Here is a 24,851-nt window from a genome sequence, read left to right as displayed (position 1 = left end):
TTAGACCGCATTTGGATTATTGTATTTGGGTCTGGAGACCGCACCTAAAAAAAGTGACTGAAACACAAATCAGGGGACACACCAATAAAATCTCAGAAGACTGTACCTCACGAAGTCCACCTATGGGCCTCGGATTGCAATAAGTTACCTCCCAACGTGGGGAAGGCTGTCGGTCTAAGTTTAAAACAGAAATGCAATGGCATGCAAATCCTGCTGTATTTTAATTATTTTTGGCAATGTAGATAAAGTTCGATTCTTTGCATCATTCCACCTTACTAATATACTAAAAGCGATAAAATTCGGAACATCTGCTCTTGCCGTGTTTGTGGTGGGAGGTTGATACGCTTTGCCTGGTTATTGACAGGGATTTGAGACGTTTGTCTGGCGAGATATCATATTGCAAATTTATTTTAACTTGAGCAGTCAGTCCAGAATCTGGGTAATGTGGTCTCTCCATTTAACAGGGTTGGGACAGACTGGATCCCAAACTTGTTCCTATCTATGATCTTATCAATATCTTATGCTGTATTAAACAAGATTCTTTAAATCTTGTAAACGTTTAAAAGAAGCGCTCCCAAACTGTGCTGAGTTCACCGTAAAAACAATAACATTTTATCGTACACTTTGACATCTCCCTCCGTGATCCACCCCGTACTAGATCAAAAACCTGCAAACTTACTTCCCCCAACTTGATATCCCCCCCTCATGTTCCTTAACAACTCAGCTAACCTCCCTACACCTGCGGAGATGGGTTAACCTTTCTCCGTCACTCACGGATCAGCAGGGCGCTGGGTAGCCTCACCATAACCCGAGGGGAGATGGCAAAGAGGCCTCACCTGACGCTCGCACGAGATAAGCGAGTGAGTGAGAGTGAGAGACAGACGGAGAAAGTACGGCTGCTTGTAAAGCTGGAGGGTGCGTTTAGGTGTTCCGCCAGTTCGGGTGTGGAGTAAACGCGCACGTGTGTTTGCCATTGCTGGAATGGTCTGCGTCTACTAGCGAGAACGGCGGAACCGTCTGGTCAATATTTCGTCGATTGACGCTCTTCCTTTCTGGTAAGTACGACGTCTTTTCTTGTCTCGGTAAATAGACTCCGCAAAGAACGCAGCAGCATCTCCGACAGACACGATGAGGTCAAGGGGAAATGAGCATACAAGGGCATCCTCGTAATTTGTATTGGCTGACCTTGGACAGTTATTCCTCTCGATCTGAGTGGCCATCGGGACGAACGGCTGGTAGGCGGCAGGGTGTTCGTTGACTTCGGTTGTCTCGACACGCTCCACTTGCAGTTCTCTACTTGCCTTTTCTGGATTCAGTTAGATTCTTAAAACTTTACTCGCTGACGACATTAATGCAATCGGGGGTCAATAGCATCAAAATTACGGTATTTCTCTTACCCAGAACTTTTGCATACCTTATTGAGTTTCCACAGATGTCTATTGAGGCCTTTAGCCGGCCCTACTAGTTTTTCATCCCTTTCACCGATGCTTCTCTTTCTGTTCTGCCATCCTTTTGCCGAGTGTTCCGTCAGCATCTTTAAACCTCGAGAAACTGTTGATTAACATGTCCGGGTTGCCAGCAAGAACCGAGGTCAAATCTCTCATATTTATTTCTTTTCACGGTGTCAAAGGTCGATAATTCCCAACTACTCACACACCTACATAAACGCTATTCAAAAGGAGTTCTTCATAAAAGCGTAGCTGGTATCACTTGAGCCAACACAATTCTTTACTGCACGAGCAACTGATTCTTCCTTTAGAAATTTATGCGCATAGAAGTCAAAGTTCATCTTCAATTCGTCCGTAATATTTCCTCGCTGTAGCAAATCTAAGAACGGCCAATTATTTATTTAAAAAGTTGAAAAACTAAGAAGGTATTGATTGTCAAAGTAATTTATTACATAAATATATAAGAGAAGACCCGTTGGTTTGTTTATTAGAATTTATAAATTTCAACGTCTTGAAGGTGGAAGTCCTTAAAAGAGTTGAGCGCAAGAGAGCTACATTTTTTGTTGCCTCGCTGCTTGATTTTCCAGTGCGATTACCAAGAACATCTTTGCATGACCCACCCAAAAGGAAAACGAATACTATTGCTCTTAAGGTGTGGACAGAGAAACGCCTTCGTTGTTGAAATAAGTAGAGTTACAAGGACAGGATAAGGAGAAAGCAGATACGACCTTAAGAAAGTGAAGTTTGGGTGGGGATGAGACTTCAAATCATGTTATTCTTTCTTCTTTTAAATGCGCGAGTAGTCTGAAGATAAGGGGAAAGCATTTTTGTTTGCTTTTCACAGTCAATATTTTGTCTCGCATGTTTTTACATTCAAACTGTTTATTATTTTTCTCCTTTTGTGGCTTGCTGACGTGAAAATTTCTATATTTGATTTCTAATTTTACTTTTATTTTAACAAAAGATTTATTTTAATAGGGATTCTTCAAACATACGAAGCAGAAAGTTTCACGTTGTTAAAATTACACAAATAGACTTTGTTTAATGGTGTTGGTTTTATATGAACAATTGAATATACGAACCGATAATTGAATGTACATAATTTACCAACGCGATACATCGACGCCTCTTGACCTCGGCTCTAATTTTGAACAGAAAATCCAAAGAACGCGAAGATTTGACCTTCGATAATTCTGAATTGCTCAGAAGCTACTCTTTGGTAGCTTGATGAACACACTGAATGAAGCATTGACACGTGACAACACCATTATATAATATAAACAAAATGTTCTTTGGGGACTATGGTCCACCTAAGATATCCAGGAAGTCCAAATATCTGATCTGTAGGGAAAAAAATAATATGGGACGTCAGTGGATTATAATTATTTTAAATAATTTGTCCAAAGATGACATTCCCATTAAATTCCAAACTACTTTACAACTTCGAGTTTTTCGTACTAACATTATCACTGTGTAGAGGAAGGTTTCCAGATTTGGTTGGCAAGATTGAATACTGCAGAAATTGTCCTGGAGTTACTGGATGAAATTTTTGACATGGTGGTTTTTAAACGTTACTTTTAGGTGTATGGCAAAGGCTTTCAATGTCGCCTGATTTAAGCCCATATGATTTTTATCTCTTGGAGTTCTCTCAAAGACAGATTGTAACAGAAGAATCCACGGACCATTCCAGAGCTGAAGGAAGGCGATTGAACATGGTTTTTTTTTTTGGTTTTCCTGTATCGGGGGAAAGTGTGGAGCACGTTCGCTTAAAAACATGAAGGATACATTGAACATGTTGTGGCATGAATATTCCACACTGAAACATAGTTCAATATCTGTTTCTAAACAATATTTTATGTTTAAGATTATTAAAATGGCAAAAAAATCATCACCATTTGATGCTTAATAGTATAATTATATATGCCAATTTTTACAGCCGAGAAGCAGTCTAAATCTCTGAGAATTTTCGACCCGAGATGCCCATAGTTGATAATAACACCACATTTATTTGTTCAAACAAAGGGAGGGAAATTTTGTTTTAAAATACAATAGAAATATGTCCAAGTACGCTACACCGTACTTTCATGGATGAACTCGTGCTTGAAACAGAAGTGGGATGAATATTAAAACGGCTTAAAGGATTGGGAGATTCTATGTAAGATCGTATTGCAATAGCAAGAATTTTCCACTACACCACAATCATATCCAGTTCGATAAATAAACTAAGCCTCCAGCTATGGCCACACCACATTCGAAATGTTGTTTGCGTAAACAAAAAGACTCATTAACCGTCTTTACTCGTAAATTCTAACAGAAAACTGGTTCAGGAAGTCATTACACGGTCAGGCTCAGTGATCGAGTTGATTCGTAGAAAATATTTACCGTGCTTGTTGCTCCATTCTTTCACTGACCAGATGAACGTGTTTGAGGTTGCCCGAGAAGATGCTTAATAGCAGTAGGTCTGTGTTTGTATGATTTTTCAGAAATGTTCAACCGAGCATGATTGGGTAACTGGAAATAGCATTCTCAGGATTTATATACACCGAAAAATAAAATACAACTTGAAAACGTCTACGGTTCTTATTGCTTAATGTGGCGTGACCTTAAACAAGTTTTGACATTCTAGCTAGATCCAACTGCGCTGGATGGAAGTAATCCGTTGCTTAAAAATAAATAAAAGACCAATTGGAGACAAAGATACTCGAAGGTCGGACCCCGTTCTTAATCAAGTTGCAATTTCGACATTAAAAATGCCTGCTATTTTCTCTTTTATGGTTTTGCAATTGCAATATTATACAAAGCTTTTTGAAACTTCTGTACCAGAAAGCTTTGTATAAAATTAGTCCTAATTTCCCAGAAGCTGCAGATCAACATTCGCCGTGTTCAGTTTTCAGTTTCAGAAAAATGGTCTTTTCTGAAATTGGCTTCCACCATGATGGACTCAGGTGAAAGCGGTGACCTGTAATTTCGGTTGGTGGTCAAATAATCGTATGTTTGACGTGTTCAAATTACTTAATCGCAACTGAACATGCAGAATATTGATGGTTCTGGCTATCATTTTCTAATTATATTAGAAACGGATTATATTGGGAATCAGACTGTTAGATAAGAAGAGAAACACATGGATTAGGCAGCAAACTCAAGTAAAGGACATTCTTATCAAAACTAAAGAACTAAAATGGTCTTGGGCAGGACACATAGCTCGAAGACATGATGACAGATGGACTAAGAAAATAACAGAATGGTACCCAAGAGGAGCTAGAAGAAATCCTGGAAGACAAAGGCGGAGATGGATAGATGAAATTCATGAGTTTGTAGGTAGTAAATGGATGGCCAGTGCTCAAAACAGAAGGAACTGGAAAGTTGGTGGAGAGGCCTTCATCCTGCAGTGGATTGAAAATGGCTGATGATGATCATTTTCTATGATGTGATTAGTAAATGTTTGATAAAAATGTATTTAGTATTAAACAGCTAAATAATTCAAGGAAGTGGAATTTTTCTGCATATCCCAAAAACAAAAAAGGGAAAAAAATCTTGGTGTTCTAACGATGAAACTTGATCCAGCAGATTGCCGTTAGGAGGTGTTGAACTACGTTCCCCACCCCTTCAATGAGTGGTTCTTGCCTCGACCTTATTTATCCGAATTGGATTCTGTCTTCTTTTAGTTTGAGTGTGCTGGTTGCCTGGATTTAGAAGTTGCCCAACGATTTTCCTTCGTAGTAAAGATGTGGTTGATCGTAGGAGTTTCTCTTCAAAATATACTTCCACTCCAACCGTACAATTCTTCTTCAAGCTCTACCCTTTGTAATTATGTATGAGGGTATCTTTGGCTGATGAATTCCTCTGCTTTTGGCACTGTATGTCATTCATTTCCGTATTGCGATATCCTGGAACGTGTCCATGTGTAATATCTTCGCACAGTAAGCTATGTGGATTGTTTCCTTGCCTTTTTTTTTTTTTTTTTTCAATAAGGCAACCTGAATCTTGGCGTTATTGTAAGGCTCTTAATAATTTTTTTTTTTTTTTTCTCAACTGCAAGTAGAAATTCTAATGTACTAGCATTATTTGACTATTTTTAAGTGGTCGTCAAAAGGTAAGAGGTTAATTATAGAGCACTCTGCTGTTTCGTAGGATTTTAGGTCCGTTTTCTTGCTCTTCATAAAGGTTGTAAACTTGCTGTCTTTTCTCTTCATTTTCCTAATCAGACTGCGGTTTAGTTCTCACTCAGTAAACTGTTTTAATTCCAACGCGAATATATATTGCGTACGGGTTGTCACAGGAGGGATCTTTTCATTATTTTCTCATTACATCCTCATTGACATTGGTAATTTTCCTACCACCCCTTTTAACAGTTTGATGTCAGGTTCTCGACTGTCAATCACTCATTGAATACTAAAGAAAGTAAAAGGTTTTTTTTGCATTGACTACACTGAATAACTGTCTCTTATGACTTATTTCGGGTTGTTGGTCTCTCTTGGAGTATGAGGCCGACTATAGAGTATCTTTCTTATTCTAAATCTATTTGATGAACAGTGATTGCTGAAGTTTTCAAACAGTGGATCAAGTGAACTTTTTGTAATTAGTGAAGCCTAAACTTCGTCCAAGTCAAGGGAAGACTAAACGAATTACTCATATTGCACCAATATCTGGAGACTTCATCCTTGCTACAGTTTGGTTGGAGAATTTCCTCACATTGCTCAAGATCGGTGCCTAGTGATCTCAGTTTGAGAAAATGGAAACTCATTTTGTAATTAAGTAACGTACGAAACTTGTATGTAATTCTTAATCGATGAATTGAAATGTATTTTAAGGTCTCGTAAACCCCAGCTCAATCATGTTTTGGGATATGACCAAGTTATTTCGTCTGTAAATTATTTTTTGGTAATAAAGAATATATAAATGTTGCTTTTAATGTCATGACCAATTGAAGGAACCGTTGTTCAAATCCACTTGACTAAATATGGTTAATGATTCTATTGCCGGAATGATTACTTGTAACCCCTTTGACATTTTTTTGATTGCTGAATTGCAAAACTCTCCACGGGTAGTTGTCTAGAAGACTGATATCCGTGGGATTGCATCTAATTTTTTAACAAAACGAAGATAGCCATAAAATGTAGATCGTGGATTAGTAACAAAGAAGGAACCGTAGTGTCACATTTCATATCGAAATGCTTGCAATTATGTCACTGACTAGTTTCTAGACTGTTCTAGTCTAGGATGGGCATATTTGAGAACGTCGTTAGTTCTACGTTGACTATTCAGGGATAATTTAATTACGATTTAAATTACCTGTTGATCGAAATCTTAGTGACCTTCGCGATGAAAATGGCTTCGAGGTTAATAACGGCATTTCTTTCTCAACCACAACTTGGAAAATCTTTTTGGCGGACAACTTTCAAAAAAGTTACGTGCCTTCTCATTGATTATTAACGTCTTTATGCACAAAACATGCACCCTCAGGAGTGTGAATATTGGCCAATTTTAACTGCTGACTAAACACTGTTCTAGGACGCTTCAGACTTAAATATAAGAATAATTTAGCTGGCGCTAAGGCAACAAGGGAAGTTAGCGAACTTCGTAACTTGCGTTTTAAGCCGATTCGGGGGATGTCGACGTATCGTTCCTGGAGATCGCATAGCTCGTATCCTCAGAAAAATACATCAGTGAATTGCTGGCGTCAGATTCAAAGGTGGACCTTTCTCAAATAGGTTACAATTAAAGTGGTTACGGCAGGGGACATCAGTTTTTCCCTGTAGTTAACTCAAGAGTTGCTCGGCCCTTGAACACACTTCGACAGATCCAACACATTTGATTTGGGTAACGGTCGGACATCGTTAAAAGCCACCGGTCCTATTGGTTAGTATTTGAGAAGACTAATTTTAATTTCAAGAATTTTATCATGTTAGTCAGGTTTCCACGATGAATTTTCATGATCTACCTCTGGTAGCTCGCGAAATATTTTAAATGTGACTCACGGGTTGGCGACTCTCGTTTGTAAGTGATTGATACCATAGATTAAGTAACCGAGAATGAACTTTACAGTGACTATCCCACAAGCATTTATCTCTTTGGTGGGCACAGTCGATAAACACTAGAGAAAGGCAATAAGAGTAGGCCCAATACATTTAAATATTCTTTGATTACGAATTGCTTCATGAAGTGACCAGTTGAGTAGCTTATCTGAACGTAGGACTGTCACAACTTAGGATAAGATTCAAGGTCATCTGACCCTTCATTGTTTATTCCTCCAGCATAGACTCAATTGCCTAATCTTTAGGGTAAGTGACCTCCAACTGGAAGCCGTTTCTGTTTCTGATCGTGCATCTGCAGTAGTACACGCGTGAGTGGGGTAAAGATGGGGGAATCTTTTATGCAGTTGATGGCGATATGAAATAAGTGTTGGTTACAACTTTCATTGGCGTTCTCTTGCAATCTTCATAAGCCGTGCTAGGCAAGATAAAAATATCTGAGTGTTAATTTCTGTGTGACAGTTTCTAGAGGATACTACCCGCCCTCTGACAACGGGATAATACCTGTCCAACAAAGGATCCAACCATGACAGGCAGCTGGTGTTTTTATTAACACCAATCGTGTCGTCATTGCAACTGAAGTCGTGATAGGGAGTGTCTGCATAACTTAAAATCAAATTCGAACTTTCGTATTGGATTTTGAATAAATGATACTTGTTTGCAAGTGCTTCTACGAGATGTGGTGAATTATTCATCCATTTCAGATTATCGGTGATGTTCAGGACAAGTTCCATGTTTTTAATTTTATCATGGATTGTTCATCGAAGAATGAAGACTTCTTGTTGTTGCTGTTACGTACGTGGTACCGAATATAAACAGAACAACAAAAAAGAAGCAAGAATTCATTGCTAACCATGATTGGTACCTGCAGCCCGACCCTCCCTTTTTTCTTCCCTTCAGAAGTAGTCGAATGAACATTACAAATGTTGTTGCGTGCAGAGCATGACTTCATTACCAAGACAGCCATTATTAAGTGATGTATTGTAATTAGTGGGGTAATTGCATTACGGGGATGTCGTGCGGAATCTCCCTTGCGCTTAAAGAAAAGTTTTCTCTATCTCAATGGCTGCTTTTAAAATATGACGGTGGGGCAAACAGCTGGCGAGTACAGAGGTCGGCGGTTTTCTTTTCTGCCGCCCATGCTCTGTGCGGCTAGATCTTGATGAGCAATTCTACATTCAGAATGTTATTTATGTGTACACAATGTTTTCTGGAGTGTTATTTATGTATACGCTACGCAATTTTCTCCTTAATGTTTTATGCGTGTATAATATAGTGGGATTGCACGCAGCTCCGTTGAAGTATAAACAGTCTCTCGACTTTACGATGAGTCATATGTAAGATTATGAAGTTGTATAACACCGGCACACTTTTGGGTTGGTACCTCTGATCATAGTTTTTCTTCTGGAGAGACAACCCGCTGAGTAGGGGGTAGTGTACGATTTACGTCCACAGAGGTCACAGGTCAGATCTGAGTGTGACTTCAAAGCAATGTTAGAACGTGAGAGGCACACAATATTATACATAATTTCTTGTCCAGCTACTTTTCTTCGTGTTGCCTCATTCATGGGTGTTGTGGATTTCTTATATCACGGCCACTGGGATAAACATTCCAACCCGCTATTATTTCTGTACCGCTGAGAGGTTTGCATAATTGCTATCTGGGTTCGTTGATACGGCACCACACAACTGGGAAAATCCAAATAAACCGGAGTAATTTGCCTGTTTTACGGTGTCCTAAGATTTATGTCTATTATGGTTGGTACGATATATTTTATAATAAATTTTCGCTTTCTTTACGACAGATTGCATAGCCAAGCTCTTCCTTGGGAAAGATTTTATTCAGCAATGTATTCCCATAATGGGACTGCCAGAAAATTTAATAAAAGTAAGGGGTTTGAAAGTTACTGCGCAACGCAAAGATATTTTCAACGTGTCTACGTCAAGCTCATTATTATTAGCCATATGGTGCAAGGAAGCCTGAGGCTTACGCCGCACCAGCCAAAAAATTTCTGAATTACCCTGTGAGAGCGAGCGCAAGAGTCAGAAGCAGCAGGGAATCGCGAAGAAAGAAAAATGACGATATCCAACTCAGGACCCTGAGCTGGATATCATTCTTCAGCTGGATCAAAAAATTTAACCTAACTATTTATCAACAATTATTAAAAACATTTTTGCCAGACTTTCGGCATGTGTTTGAATCGATTTGGAAAGGAGGGGGAATTACATGCCAATTGAGAAGTGCCCATGGAAGTATCTATATAAACATGAAACAGAAGTCTGAAGCAAGTTGAGAGACTTTGTATTTGTAAATGACGAGCCATTAACTTGACTACCCTCAAGAAGCGAAGGTGTTGGATACACCATCCCAGAGCCCACGTAGGTAGCACATTTGGTAGAATGACCATCTCCCTTTCGAATCCCATCAACGAGAAATTATGGGTCTTTTTCACAACTTAGTTGAATTAGTCAGCCGAGGGTAGCAGGGTTTTTCTCCCGAAAACTTTTTTTCCTCCAGAAAACAGAAAATCGGCCACAGAACACTCAATTGACAGACATATTATATATGGCCTAATGCAACCTACCACCTCAGATTTGGACAGAATATTCCATGGTAGCACGAAAGAGAAAAACCCATTTTGCTTTATATTCAGAGGAAGCAATATTTGATGTGCTTAAGCCAAGAAAGATTAGAAGTCAGGGTAATCCTTAATAGAGATATGAGATCGTGTCTAGAAATCCGAGTGTTGGGGTTTGAAAACTTTCCAAAAAGGAGCAGAAGAATCCTTCTTGCGAGATAAGACAGAACAGTTTTAGGAAAACGGAGATCAACTAAGTTATATTTTCCCCACTGGAGGAATTACCTAGAGTTCAGCATGTAAGTTAGTTGTGATAGATATTTGAGAACTTGAAGCTGTTGTGCAGGGGCAAGGTTTTTCAAACAGAAGGCTATGGATAGGATTTCCAGTCAATGAAAGGTCATTAATATACAAAAAGGAAAGAGTGGAGAAGAACCGACCTCAGGATAACACTAGCATTAGTGGAGAAGTTAGACGACAGAGCCATCTATCATCACCTAGCAGTTAATAGTCAAAATAAAAACTGGATATCCAATTTCCGAAAAAAAGAAGTCGGGCAACATCAGATAAGAGCTTGTTTAGAAACCTTTATGCCAACCATGTTCAATAGCCTCAGATATGTCAAAAGTGTCTAGGTTCACTGAACCTTTCCCAACATAAGTAACATATGCCAATATATCACCGATGCATCGACACTTGTGGAATCCATATTGACGATTATTCAAGAGTTAGAAGAAATGTAATCTCGTGTCAGCTTTATCTTTAGTTAAGGATACAATAGAACTATTAGGTTGTAAAAAAAAAAAGGTTAATAGACAAATTGCAGCGAATAGCTTTTGACTAAAGAAATGTAATTTAGATAAATGGTTAATTAAAAAATGGTTGAGTTTGGACATCAGTTATTCTACTTTGACACCCACTTTTGTTTGTATTTTTCGATGGATATTTTTTTACATAATACTATACCACATTTGTTGAAGTTAGTTTTATAAAAAAAAAAAATTATTGATACAGCCAAGGCTGAGACTGCACAGGTACGCAACGGAATACCGTTTCTGTTCAAAACGAAACACGCAGGAGCTTTTTGTGCGTTGTCATATCGCGTGTACACTCCCACCTAAAAGTTTAGAATCTTAGTTTCATTCTTAATTTTCAAAGTTTTTATTAAAATATTTCCTATTATGTATAAAAATCAGAAAAACTTTATTACTCTCACTTTCTAGAATCATGTACGACGTTCGGGAATATTCCCGAACGTCGTACATGATTCTAGAAAGTGAGAGTACTGTTTCAACATTACAGAAAATTGTAGATGATTCTAGAGTGTTTTGCAATAATATAAATTGAGGTGTATAAAATCGAACATCCTTCGTTCAGAAAGAGTGTTTGATGTAAGTTGTGTATTTTATGATAAACATGGCAAGAAATAAGGAACTGAGTGTTCAAAAAAGAAGTGTTATTATAACTCTGCATAAAGAAAGTTACTGCACCTGAAATAAGAGTTCAACGGGAACAGAAACTCGTGTCTTCATCCACTGGAAAACTTCATCTTAAACAAGACTTCATGGTCCTGTGACTGTCCGAAAACCCCTTATTAAAATGGAAAGAAACGGTCGACTTGGGCCAATAGCCATCAACATTGGGCAATCGAAGAGTGGAATAACGTACCGTGCACGGATGAATCCAAATTTGAAATTTTTCGATCCAAGCGTAGAGTTTATACGAGGCGATCAACTGAAGAATGTTTTCTGGAATCGGTAGCATCGTCAGAATGAAAGGATTTCTAAGAAACGAAGGCTATAAAAATATTCTTGAACATAATGCAATATCCTCTGGACTTCAACTTTATCGAAGAAATTTTATATTACAATAAGACAATGACCCGAAGCATACCAATAAGCTGTGCAGGGACTTTCTAGCAACTAAACAACAGGAAGGGATATTGCATATGGTGTAGCCGTCCCAATCGCCGGACTTAAACCTAATAGAGCTTTTATGGGGTCTTCTAGACCGTCAAGTCCACGAAGTCTACTCATATTCCCAAAATTTACGGGGAACCTTGCAGATCGCTTGGAATAATGTTAGTCAAGACATAATTATTATAAAATTAATAGCCAGAATGTCACGCCTGGGTAAGGCAGTGATAAAACATCGTGGAGGATATTTTTTGATGAAAAAAATCAGCATAGTTAATATTTCTGATGTAAATTTTTCAATGTTTAATAAAAAATTAAATACTTTGTAGCGTGTTCTTTAAATTACATTGCCACAGTTAATTTGAAAAAAAAAAAAACCTGCCTTTTGTTATATTATCGTAACAAGTATTCAATTTCTTAAAACATTCTGTTTTGATCCCTGAATGTAATGAAGTTCCTCAAGCCCTCTGAGTTTACGAAACCATGAATAAATCCGACTATATACTTAGTTATATTCTCACATCTGATTCAGACGTTAATTAAAAAAAAAAAGTCATCACGGCTCTGAATCTCAATGAAAAAGAGGGCGCGAATAACGACGAGTGAAAAGGTCAAAATGAATATCTAAAGTGGAGTGAAAACGTGGAAATAAACATCCCCCCCCCCTGGCGCATTCATCGGCTAGCTTGTAGCATATATTTCAAGGAATCTCTAAGGAGCTGTGAGTCAGCTCGTTCTTGGCCTATGTCCTACGTAATGAGGTCAGCATTCTTTGACCTTGGCACGCTGAGCGTGGAATTACTTCTATGGACGATTCCAGGTATCCGGACGCCAGACACTGTATAATCAAATGAGCCGTTTTGTGTGACCAGCCGTTAGCGGTATACAAGCGGGCGTGCAGGTTCCTGAAAGTGGCTAAGGCGGAGAAAGTGACTTCTGTGTTGCTAAATACAAAACGGGGATTAATTTACAAAAGACATAAAGGATTAAGCTTTTGTGGGCAAAAGAATCTCATTGGCTATCGAGATCCATCAGATTAAGAGCAGTTGTTCGCAGCACGTGTATTAGGCACTCCAAGTGGCGCATTTACAGTTATGCTTTTCTATTTCTTAGGCTGGAGGTGCGAATGCGGTTTTATTTTTTGGTGCTTCATCAGATTGGTAGTAAATGTGGTACGGTGTAGTGAAATACTAAATAATTCGTGCGTAGTTTTATCGGGTTTGGATTTAACCGTTTATTAATTTCTGGTAAGTTGGTTATTTTTTTTGAAAATACTGTTTGATTATTTAATGAAAATAAAATGTGATATATTATTTTTTGTTAAATTATCTAAATATGAATGTTAATATAATTAAAGCGCCTTTTGTCTTCTCTATGTCCTCTGTTCGTCTGCAATTTTATTTATTTATCAATATCCAATTTTATTTATTGGATAAAATAATGGAAAACTATTCCATTAAATAAATAATATTTTATTTATCTAATAGAAATCCGGAAATTATTTTATTGCAATTATTATTTATTTTTTTATACCTTTTTATTATTTTTTATATTTTATTTATTTTTTGTGAACATGAAATTGTTCGTTTTGGTGATTTATTTGTTTATACTGAATATTATAAAAATCATGATTTATTACTATTTGGTTAATATACTAATCACAGCAGAAATGGAAATAATTTATCTTTCAACTGTTATTAAATCAAAGCCAGAATAAGTAAAGCGCATTTGTTTATTTTATGAAATCAGAGAAGGTCCTTGGAATACGTGTTTCATTTTTTTAAATTAAAAATCCAGAAAGAAACTATTACCAACATTAACGGATTATCGCGTTGTGATTAATGTCCAATGTTGTTAAAAACATTTGCTAATTACAATTATATATTACCTGATTAATATTAGTTATTTACTTTCCACTTCTATTGACCTTCTAACAAGGGGGGAGGGGAAACATAACCCAATAACAAATTAGTAACGATATCTGGAAAATTACCGGATACATCATTAGTTAGCAAAAAAGGAAAGTGCAGTTCAGAATTATTGTCGTATATTCCTCTTATAATTTATTACTGCCCCAACTAGGGGGGGGGGAGGAATTCCCCTTGGTCTACTAACTGGGGAAGTGGAAGTAATGCTTTGTTCCTCCCGCTGGATTTCGGGATATTTCTATGCTGTCTATTTTACGGTTTATAATTATAAATCTTATTTAAATAATTAAAATTATTTTTTTCAATTCTCTATCAATGTCAGAAAACATAAGCAGACTGAAAAACACAGATGAAACTACTTTCATCAGCTGTCATTAAATCGATTTAGAATGTGCGACACATACTTGGTTTTTCATCCCTTAGACTTATCGATAATGAGTTTGAAGGATGTAGAGTATAAAGTCCTCTGGAAGGACTTTATACTCTTACCTGGGACTGGCTAACCATAACCCCATAGAAAAGCCTTTAAGTAATCATTAGTAGATGACTCAACAAGATAAAATCTAATCAACTTGAAAACATCTGTTCGGAAGTTAAGGTTTGAGTTTAAAAGAATTGATAAGAAGATTCCACGCTAGGTCCAATGCTATTAGAGGTCGCTGCCATTTCATCGAACGCAAGGGTTATCGTGACGGTAATAGGACAGTATGATGTCCACCAGCAGGTTGATCTTTAATCCAAAGAGTCTAAAACAAAGCCCTTTCCCTAAAGGCTGATTTTGTTCAACAGCTGCCTAATGAAAATGAACCTTCGCGCTTGAACAACCTCGCTTCGGTGGTCACACCTGATGTTAATCGAAGTTTACACGCCCACGTGCTGCTTCAGAGACTTTATCGGCCGTTTAACCTTAATGCGGTGACAAGGGGAAAGAGGTGTTTCTGTGTCATGTACGACATTTTTCCAATTAAACTTTTGAAAGGTTAAGTAGAAGAAGATGGATGGAGAGCGGACAAAAAAGGATGCTCTTATTCGCTTCGAATGTTATGCGTTCAGTGGCTTCCGGTGTCACTGTTGCGTAATCGGGACGGGCGAAATGAAAGAATACCTCCGAGCCTCTTGGCACTGCTCACGGATGGTGTTGATTTATTGGCACATTGTGCACGAAGGGGGATGTTTACACAGAGTGCGCATGTACGAAAGAGAAAATGACATTGTCCCGTGGCAAAGAAACGCCGCAAATCACGAAATCCCCATGAACCCAGACCGACGATCTTTCTGGTTTTTTTCCCGCCAGTGTTCCGCAGACTGCCCTTCGACCTGGACATAAATATTCTCGTGTTTTTGCCATTGTCCTCAACCGTCCCCCGTAATTTTGTCTATTTGTACACTCTACACGTGCCACGGCTGTCGTACCTGTTACCAGTACATCACGAGCGCCGCGCGTGACACTTGGAGCTTCTTCCTTCTTTCCTTCCCCGGGATTGGCGTCCTTTCTTTGTTTCAGCGAGAATAAAGAAAAAGAAATGGTTGTTTGGCTAGAGCCTTGAGTGCGTTATAGCAGCGATGCGGCTCCGTCCATTATCTGACGTTACTGCGTTGATGAAGGTTGGTAATGTACGACTTACGGAATTCACCACGGATACGAGCTCGGAATAATGTCAACTACACGAGCTGAACACAGTCTGAACAGAAAGTTTATTTTGGGGGAGGGAAGGGGGAATGTACCCACTCGGAAAAGGGACCAAATAAATCGCCTAGGCGCCTCACTTCGGAAAAGAAGTGGGTGGACATCGCCTTATCGTTGGCTGGCCAACAGCCGTGCTGATTTTGGCTGAAAAAAATCAGTAATATTGTATCGGGATGAAATATGAAGTATGTACGCGCAAAGTATACAATAGAAGTCACCATCACAGTTTGCAGAAAAGGTCTGCAAATCCCAATGTCCAAACAATTTTGGACATGTGGAATTTCACTAATGCGTTTCTAAGATGGCCGACATATATTTGAAAACACTATATTCCAAAAAAAAAAAAAAAAAGCAATGACTTTTATGCGCGAACAGAGAAAATTTCGTTTCTGGGCATCCAACGAGTTGGCAGTTCATTCCCCAACCAGCGCATGGTAACAAACAAATACCACTGCTTCAACTACAATGTCCAATATATGGATAGCCTTTTGATGTGCATGGGGAAAAGGAAAAAAAATAAATAATTGCCGGATTTCTATTGGTCCGATTTTAATGAAATCTGGGACAGTTCGAAGAATCTTTTTAAAGGGGCCAAATATAAAGTGGCATGAAAATCCATCTCCTGAGAGTTCCTCTGTTACATGCAGGCAGAGGATATGATATCTTGTGTTTCCTTATTCAAATTATATTTCGTATTCCAATGCAAACAGACTTGAGATCCATCCCATCCCATCCCATCTGTTGACGGATTCAGTCTTGAAACGAAAATTTTACTCCACGTCTGAACCGCAAAAATATTATAAGAAAAGATGGAGTTTTGGGGCTGTCCTGGGTAAGATTTATTCGTGAGGGGGAATGGAGTTCCCTTTGATTCGTCAAGGTTGCCTTATGGAGAAGTTCCTTTCGCGTTTACTTCAGCCTGTGGAGTAGAACACGGTCGTTCAAATGCAGGTAGGCGATCGCCACCGGTAGCGGATGTCGTAAATTGCCATTTACGTTTCTAGGGACTGCTTTATTCTCATTTCTTCTAAACTTGGAGTTTCTGAGGGCTGCACCCAGCATGTTGCTAGGTGTGGTCCCTGCCCGAAATGTGGAAAGGGCCTCCTGGTTGCCTATGTGCCGACTCTCCCGCTCTAATCCTTATTTGTTTTGCTTATCTCAATATTGTCTCAGTTTAATTTGTTACACAAAACCCCGATTGTTAAATTACATCTAGATGTTTAAAGTTAGATTGGGTTTGACATTATTCTTTATTTTACCTTAAATCAGGATCCAACACATCCAAGTTTGGGTTACATTTTAAATTGCCTCATGTTTTCATAATGTTAGTTGCAATAAAGTACTATTGTTTGAGCTTGAAACAGTTAATCCTATTGTCCTTGGTCTCAACTTCTTTCTTCACGTAGTTTTAACCTTCCTAGGGTATTCACTGTATTCAGTGCTGGGACTGCTACCTTGAAATCTTCGTGGCGGAACTCTACCCAAAAGACTGTTCTTATAATCCTTAACCTTGTAACCAACGGCATTTCAGTTATTGTAGCATTTAACGGTAGAAGGAAGGGATTGAATCACATTGGTCCACTTGATGTTAATAGGTTAACTGTTGATGACCCTGTGCAGGTGGCTGATAAATTGAATAGGTATTTTGCATCTACAGTACTTTCACGCATGACAAATTCTTTAGGGCAGGGGATGCCAGAAGCTTATCAACGGGCAGCTAAATGACTGTGATAACTGAAAGGAAGTTGAAGCTGAATAAAAAGACGCCGGGTGGATGGAATCTATCCAATTATATTAAGGGAGGTAAGCAAACCATTAGCCACAATCAAGAGAGCATCTTTGGATTCAAGGGAGATCTCTATGGACTGCAGATGTGCGAATGTATCCCCAATTGATAAGGGGGGGGGGAATAAAAAGGTGATATGAGTAATTATTGTTAGCGTAAAGTTTGTTCCAGAGAAAATAATGGAATCACTTGTTAAAGAAGAAATGCAGGGTCATTTGGACAGGCATGCAATTAAACCGCAATCTCAACATGGATTTGTCAAAGGGCGGTCTTGTCTAGCCAATCTGATAGGTTACTATGATGCAGCGACCAAGGAACTGGATGCAACAAATAATTTTGATATCATGTACTTGGATTTCAAGAAAGCATTTGATACTGCTGCACATAAAAGACTGCAGTACAAACTGGAGCAGTGTGACATTAAGGGCAATTACTGCTATGGATAAAGATTGAGTGGGAGAAGACAGTGGTTATCGATGGACACTACTCTTCGTGGACTAAATGCTATTAGTGGAGTTCCTCAGGGTTCAGGGCTGGGCCCACTGCTGTTTTCAATATTTATTAATGATATTGACACAGTTTGCAGATGATACAAAGGTTTGCAGGATGGTTAACGCAGTAATGACTGTATGCTACTGCAACAAGATTAGAAAAATTAGGTCGATGGGCTGAGAAATGGCAGCTGAAGTTTAACGTTGAAAAATGCAAGGTACTGTGCGTTACTATATTTAGGTCTTTTTCATTTGAGAAAATTAAAAAGACCTTGTGCAGTCAGATATGAAGTTCTCCGAGCAGTGCAGACACGCTGAAATGGGGTTTTATCAGTAATCTCCTCCTTATCCAGGTGTAAGGAGGAGGAGATTATTCCTTTATATAAGGCCACGGTTAGGCTGCATTCTGAGTGCTGTATACAGCTATTACCAGGAAAGGCTTCAGTCTTGCAAGTTGCGGCGTCTGAAGGTGCGTAGTCATTTTATACATATCACATAGGTGAGCCTATGTGATATGTATAAAATTGTTGTACTAGTATGGTTTTTGGATCATCAGCGACTAATGCCATATTGTCCCATATATTACATGTCTGTAAATTGCGTGTGTTCTGAGGTAGATTTTCTGCTTTCCTGAACAAAAAAACTATGCTACCTCGTCTGCAACCGACTAACTCAGCCACGTTGAGAAAAAGTCCCATAAAAATTCCCCCATCATCGACAGGACTCGAACTCAGGTCTTTTCCACCCGATGTCTTGGGGGGGGGGGGGTACGCGATCCTACCAACGAGGGCGGTTATTCATATATTGTAGCATAAGAATTGGATGTTGTTTGTTTCCATGCGCTGGTACAGGGATGAATGGGCAATGTGGCGGATGCGCAGAAACAAAATTTTCACCTTTCGCGCATAAAAACGATCGCTTCTCGCTCGTTTTTTCGATGATAAATTTTAAATTATTGATCACTGATTTAGTCTGCGTGGTAGCACAGCGGTATTCTTAACTTTCCTCCTCAGAGGCCCGGGTTCGAATCCCGTCGATGACGAGAGAAACTTTTAGTGGGCTTTTTTCACTCCGTGGCTGAGTTAGTCGGTCTCAGGCGTAGATAGCAAATAATACTAATTGACAGTGCTTTTTTTTTTTTACAAAAAAAAGCATGCTATCTACGCCTGAAATATAACATACCGTGTACATTAACTAGCTTGTTTCTTTTATTTAGTATTAGTATTAGTAACGGCCGTATGGTGCAAGAAAGCCTATGGCTTATGCTGCACCAGCCAAAAAAAAAAAAAAAAAAAAAAAAAATCCGAACAAAACATCCGAACATTTAAAGGCGTTATAGTAGTGTACGCAATGGTTGGCGGGTCTCTGTAGGAGAAAAGATTGTAATGAGCACCTGGACTACACATACTGGCAAAAACGTTGAGAGATGGTGGAAATCTGATCATTCTTAGTCGATACTCAATTTGATATTCCAGCTGTTAACTTATTTCGTGTTAATATCGCATTTTCATAAAACAAACACCATTTCCTGTCCTTCCTTTGAATTCTCTCCCCGGCCCTCAAAACTGGCTAGGGTTTTAACCGAACACCGCTTTGGCATTTTTGGTTTAAATAACCCGTTTGAGGTTATTGAAATCAAAATTGATATAACGCTACTGGTGACTGGTTTTTTCAATGTACAAGATTTTGAATAACACTGATTTGACCAGGGGAATTGAAAGTTCCTGGGACCGTTTCCGAGCGATTTCTTTGGTGAGAATTCCACAAATACATTTACGCTTGCATTGTCCCCCATTGATATTCTTGCAAGATTTTGATGGTGCATCTTTATTTGATCTGGTAACAAAATCAGCCTGGACTCACCTGAGAAAGGGACCGATATTGAAAACTACAGAAAAGAGCAATTAAGTAACAAACGCATTCCCGGTGAGGCACTTTCCCTTGGGGCAATGATGGTTCTCGGATTCCCCGGTGTGCGTGTGTATGTTCCTTTTCAATAATGAATGCACCACATGACTGCCGAAGAGGGGACAATCGAAGGCATGGTCTGTGGATACAACTACTGCAAATATCCGCGATTTCGTGTAAGGTAAGGTTGATGTTCCGCAAGTTGTTTGCCTTTGGGGAGGGGTGGGGAGGAGTACCAATACAAGATGCCGATAAATTGTCGTAGCCGTAATTCTATCACCGTAATAACACCGCTGGAACCACCTTAGGGTACAAGATGATCCGCGAGGAAACAGCGAAAGCTACAGTCAGAAAGAGAAAAGGAAAGAATTGCGCGAAAGGCTCACCAGAGGGTGGCCAAATCTTAAAGTAGTTTTGTCTTTTCATTGCAAACTCGTGATTACTTTGCAGCTAGAGATACGTTAGTATTTTTCTGTTTGAGTTTCAGCCTTCACACCCAGCAAGATATTTTCTTAAGTGATCCAAGCCAGCTGAGATAATTCTGAGTGATTCCTCTTCTGGAGACGGACCTTGGGTAGAATACAGTCATCTTTTATGTGTTCTGGACTCTGCTCTTCTTGATGTTCAAGTTGCAAACTTCAACTATAACGACATATTGAAAAATGGACGAAATTTCAACAGAAAAATATGTTTCCATTTAAGTCGCGCTTTTCTAGAACGAATCCTTTATAAATAGAGGCCTGCATTTCAAAAGCCAAAGATTTCGTTTCGTGTGTAGAGAAGCAGTGTTTTGCCTTGCGTGGTTCTCTTTTTCAGAAAGTGTTCCGTTACATTAATTCGTGCCCTGTTTTCTGCTGAGGTAGTAACCTAGGGTCCTACAGTTTCATGGCCGAGTTCTTGAAGAGTATCTGGTATCTTAAAGCGAGAAACGGCGTGGATTGCTTCTGCAGTATAAATGTGGATCCCCCAAGTCGAACTCCTCCCCCGTCTTAGTTGACGAAAATGCTATGCTAGGAAGATCAAGCATCAGTAATAGTGCTAAAGAAAAATGGTTCACACAGTCCTTGGCTGATGCATCATACAACCCTCTCCTGTCCATCCTCATCACGCTCCTTTAGGAAACTCGACAATCGGTGGATCTTCACTTATTGGGCGTAACAGTTGCGGCACATATCACTTCCGATCTCACGGGCACACTGCCCTACAGATTTTCGATGCGGCCACGTGAGTGCATGCATCGCAACTGGAGCAACATAGCCCTCCCCCTTCCCTCTCACTTTGCCGATATGCGAGACCCTCCGCACGTTGATCGCTTGTACGTTTCTGTACCGTCAACCTGTGTCACGTGCGCATGCGGCCTACGATTTGTCCCTGCCGATTCGTGACCCCGACAAGTCGTACTGCCGGCAAACAGCGGTGGCATTACTCATTCCACCTTGGGAAGGCCACGAGGAATTCAGGAACGCGTGTCTAAAACTAGTTCGAGCACCCTCCCCGCCGTGGGATTTCGGTTTCCATAAAGAGGTTAACCGCCATCAATTTTGTAGTTCAAATCAAACGTGCGCAGATTACCTTATTACGTCAATCCAACGATTACACGCTTAGATGGTAGTGGGTGTATCCGATTTTACTTGGACATTGATGGAAATGCACAGGCAAGGCTAAATCTGTCTTGTCCGTGCACTTCCAAACATGGTGTCCGAGTACTTTTGACTCTAGTGTACTGATTTTCATCAATTCAAATTGTATCTCATTACATATTCATCGATATAATTAATACTTGAGATAAAATTCGCAGCCTTTGGCAAAATGGCATATCTTTCAAGTCTTCCATTCATTCATAAAATCCTCCATAATCAAGGTCATTGCACAGACCTTAACTTATTTTAAATTTCATGTCCAAAACAGATTCATTACACAAAAAAAAGGCTTTAAAATCGTGCAGATTATGGTCGTCCTAATCCAATCTGTCGTTTGTTATGTTTATAAATATTTTAGATATGGATCCTTTTGTTAAATTTCCTTCTGTAGTTAGACTTTAAATTATAATTAAAACTTCCTCATAATTTTCATCAGTGGAACAATTGATTTATGCAGACAAGACGTCGCCTGGCCGATTTAACCCCAGTGACCGATTTTCCAATCCAAAAAGCCACTTGATTATACAACTGCACGTGTGGGACCATGGAAACCGCTGTCTAGACGAATCAAAAGGCACCGTGCAGCAAATATAAAGTTCTTCGTGCCCTGTCGTACTAACCTACACCTGTTTATATCGAAGGCGGGTGGACGCACCTTGCCGAATTCCAGCCACGTCGGAAACGTATTAATATCGGAACTCGGAGAATTTCTATTAAAGAAGGAACCCCCCGAATAATATAGTGTCCTATCATTTTACAATGAGGGGGTGAATGGGGGGTGGGTAAATGTTACTGCCGACTTCAACCCTTGGCTTGTCAGTTCGGAGGATATTGGAGATTTATGACGCCATTGACATTCGGGTACGTGTCGCCGTAGAGCTACCTGCTCCCCCGGGAGTGCACTGCTCCAGGATGCGACCCTTTCGACTGTTTCCTTCTGTCCCTAATTACACCCTTTCACCACCATTTTACGGGCAATTCCCCGCGGTCCTGGTAGTCAGTGATCTATCACCTAACCAGGACTGCGAGGGGTACAAATTGTGGTATATTTGTCCCTAAAACTCCATCCGCTATTTATCAGCGTCTTCTGCTTGATGAAGCCGTTTATCTAAATCGCTTTTGTAACACTGGAGTGTGCTCGGAATATTAATTTCATCTCCAATCTCCCCCTACCCCCCTATTTATCACCCCGCGAGGGGAAGGAGTCTCCTTCTTCTGGGCTCCGAGAATTTGGGTTATAACCCGATGGGTGGAAACTGCGAAGGTGAGTGACTGTTGAAATATGAATCCACCTGTCGGTTTGGGGTCATCTACTTCCACTGTTTATTGCTACTTACTTCGATTAGGTTGTCAGGAAACACAAGATAATATCGTGCTGAAATACTCGCGCAGTTCTTTGCTTTTATTTCTACTGCGATGGGCAGTTTCATTATCAGATGGATTTTTATTGGCTGCGTTATCGCGTCTGCAATCGTTCAGGGATGAAAAACTACGACAGATAGCTGCAGATTAAGATTGCCGTTCTAATTTATAGTGGCTAACATATTAATGTTATTACTGATGATGAGATGGTCGCCCTACAAGTAATTTTCCTGGGTCGAGTTCTGGAAGGATTTTGAACTCCTTGTTACGTCATATCCTTCAATGTACCTTAGGTTGTATCCGTTTAGATAACAACGACATTTTGTTTTTTAGGTGCAACTTCATTTATATTGCGAATGACCCTCTTTGTACACCGAGTACCCACTTTATTAGGAACACTTTTTGTGAAAGGATGTATACTCAGATTACAGTATGATCTAATGAGTACTAACTGGAGTGTAATTGTAGTGAACTTTCTGAATACATAAATTTTTTTTTTTTCTGATGAGCCACCCTCTCTTTTTTCAAACTTTTTTTTACATGATCATATTAAATCTGTTACCAGAATTTGCAAAAATAAGTGTTCAGTACACGGATTAGAAATTGTAGTTGTCGCCTTTTTTTCACTTTCTAATTCGAAAGGTGTTTTACCTTCTACTTGGAAATTTGCTCGTGTCCAGGCAGTTCCAAAAAAAGGTGACAAATCCCTTCCATCCAATTAATGTCCCATTGCAATTACTTTCTATTAAATCCAGCTCTTAAACTATCTATAAACCTTCCATCTGATCAACGATCGCCAGGATGGATTCTGATTTATGTTACCCATCTATGGACAAATTCAATGGAAAAGTTTGGTGAAACTCAAGCAGTTGCTCTTGACATTTCAAAGGCTTTTGATCGTGATTGTTGATCGTGATTGGCTTAAAGGTCTTCTAAATGAGCTTCCATCTTATGGTTTGCCAACTGTTTTTTGTAACTGAGTATCCAGTTTTCTCTCTGATTGCTCACTGCAAATGATGATATTCATATTTAATAGGAAAAAAATTGAAATCACATACTATTGCCGAATCCCTTGCTCTCCCTGTACAGCAACGATTTAAATACCATTCCTCTATCCAGAGACGCAGCGTATTACAGTTATCGCAGACAACATAAAATTCTGTTCATTAAATCGATTGAGAGAAAGTCCAATTTTTGCAATACGGTTAAATGAATTCACAGATGTTTAAAACTTTGCTCAACTTATTGTATATGCGAGATACTACGAGGAAAATATTTTAAAGAATTTTCTATTTTGCAAAGCTTTGGAAGGAAGACCAACGGACGAGAAAATGGTTTGAAAAACTTAGTTCCCTTACTGATAAATTTGAAAAACTTAATAATTTAAATTTAAGTCTTCAAGGACAGGGAACAAATACTCAGCGATAAAATAGAAACTCTAAAAGGGAAGCTTAATCTTTGGAAAACTGAATAAAAGCGTAATTTAGTAATCTAAAAAGTAGCCTTCAACCGGAACTCTGTTCCAGTTGAAGGCTACTTTTTAGATCACTAACTTTGTTAAGTTGAAGCAAAGATTCTTCTTATTATTGTTCATTAATTTCAAAACAGGAAAATTGATTGTGCACACTATCACATAACAAGAGGGCCATTACGTAACTGGCCAAGTTGTACACAAATAGTTTATGGATGGTCTTTACAGTTTTCTGGTAAACTACCTATAACAGGTTTCATCAACTTCTTTGACTTTCATCGTATACTGAAGAAGGGGGGAGGGGAGAACGCGAATTGCTTTGCAAACACATCACGCGCAATGTAGTCTGTACGTGGTACTTACCGCCGAAACTTTAATTGCATTTGGGATTTATGATTAGGCGTATGGTCTGTAAGTGCGAGTTACTACGGGCAACAAAATCAATCATATTATTTGGCGAAAGTGGAATTGGCTGTGATGTGGTTCCACTTTCATCTACTTTGTCTGCCCGATGACCCTGGTCATTATACATCGAGGTGAAAGAGGATCTGTTGGTGGATTTTAATTAAGCCGTTGGTTGTGTACAAAGTAACTTAAGAGAAA

At 39.1% G+C, this 24,851-nt stretch overlaps 1 protein-coding gene across 1 annotated transcript in view; it reads left to right on the top strand.

Annotated features, from left to right (window-relative positions):
- Positions 1-990: 990 nt before the first annotated feature.
- Positions 991-24,851, top strand: part of LOC150076538 (metabotropic glutamate receptor 2-like) — a 33,869-nt gene continuing 10,008 nt past the window's right edge. The window contains exon 1 of the mRNA XM_090387657.1: positions 991-1,055. The gene's annotated coding sequence lies outside the window, so the exon portion shown is untranslated. The remainder of the gene's footprint in view (positions 1,056-24,851) is intronic.

The sequence above is a fragment of the Mastigoproctus giganteus genome, chromosome 13, assembly GCF_048544385.1.
Source record: "Mastigoproctus giganteus isolate SK-2022 chromosome 13, ASM4854438v1, whole genome shotgun sequence".
NCBI lineage: Eukaryota > Metazoa > Arthropoda > Arachnida > Uropygi > Thelyphonidae > Mastigoproctus > Mastigoproctus giganteus.
This window is presented reverse-complemented; position numbering and strand designations above follow the sequence as displayed.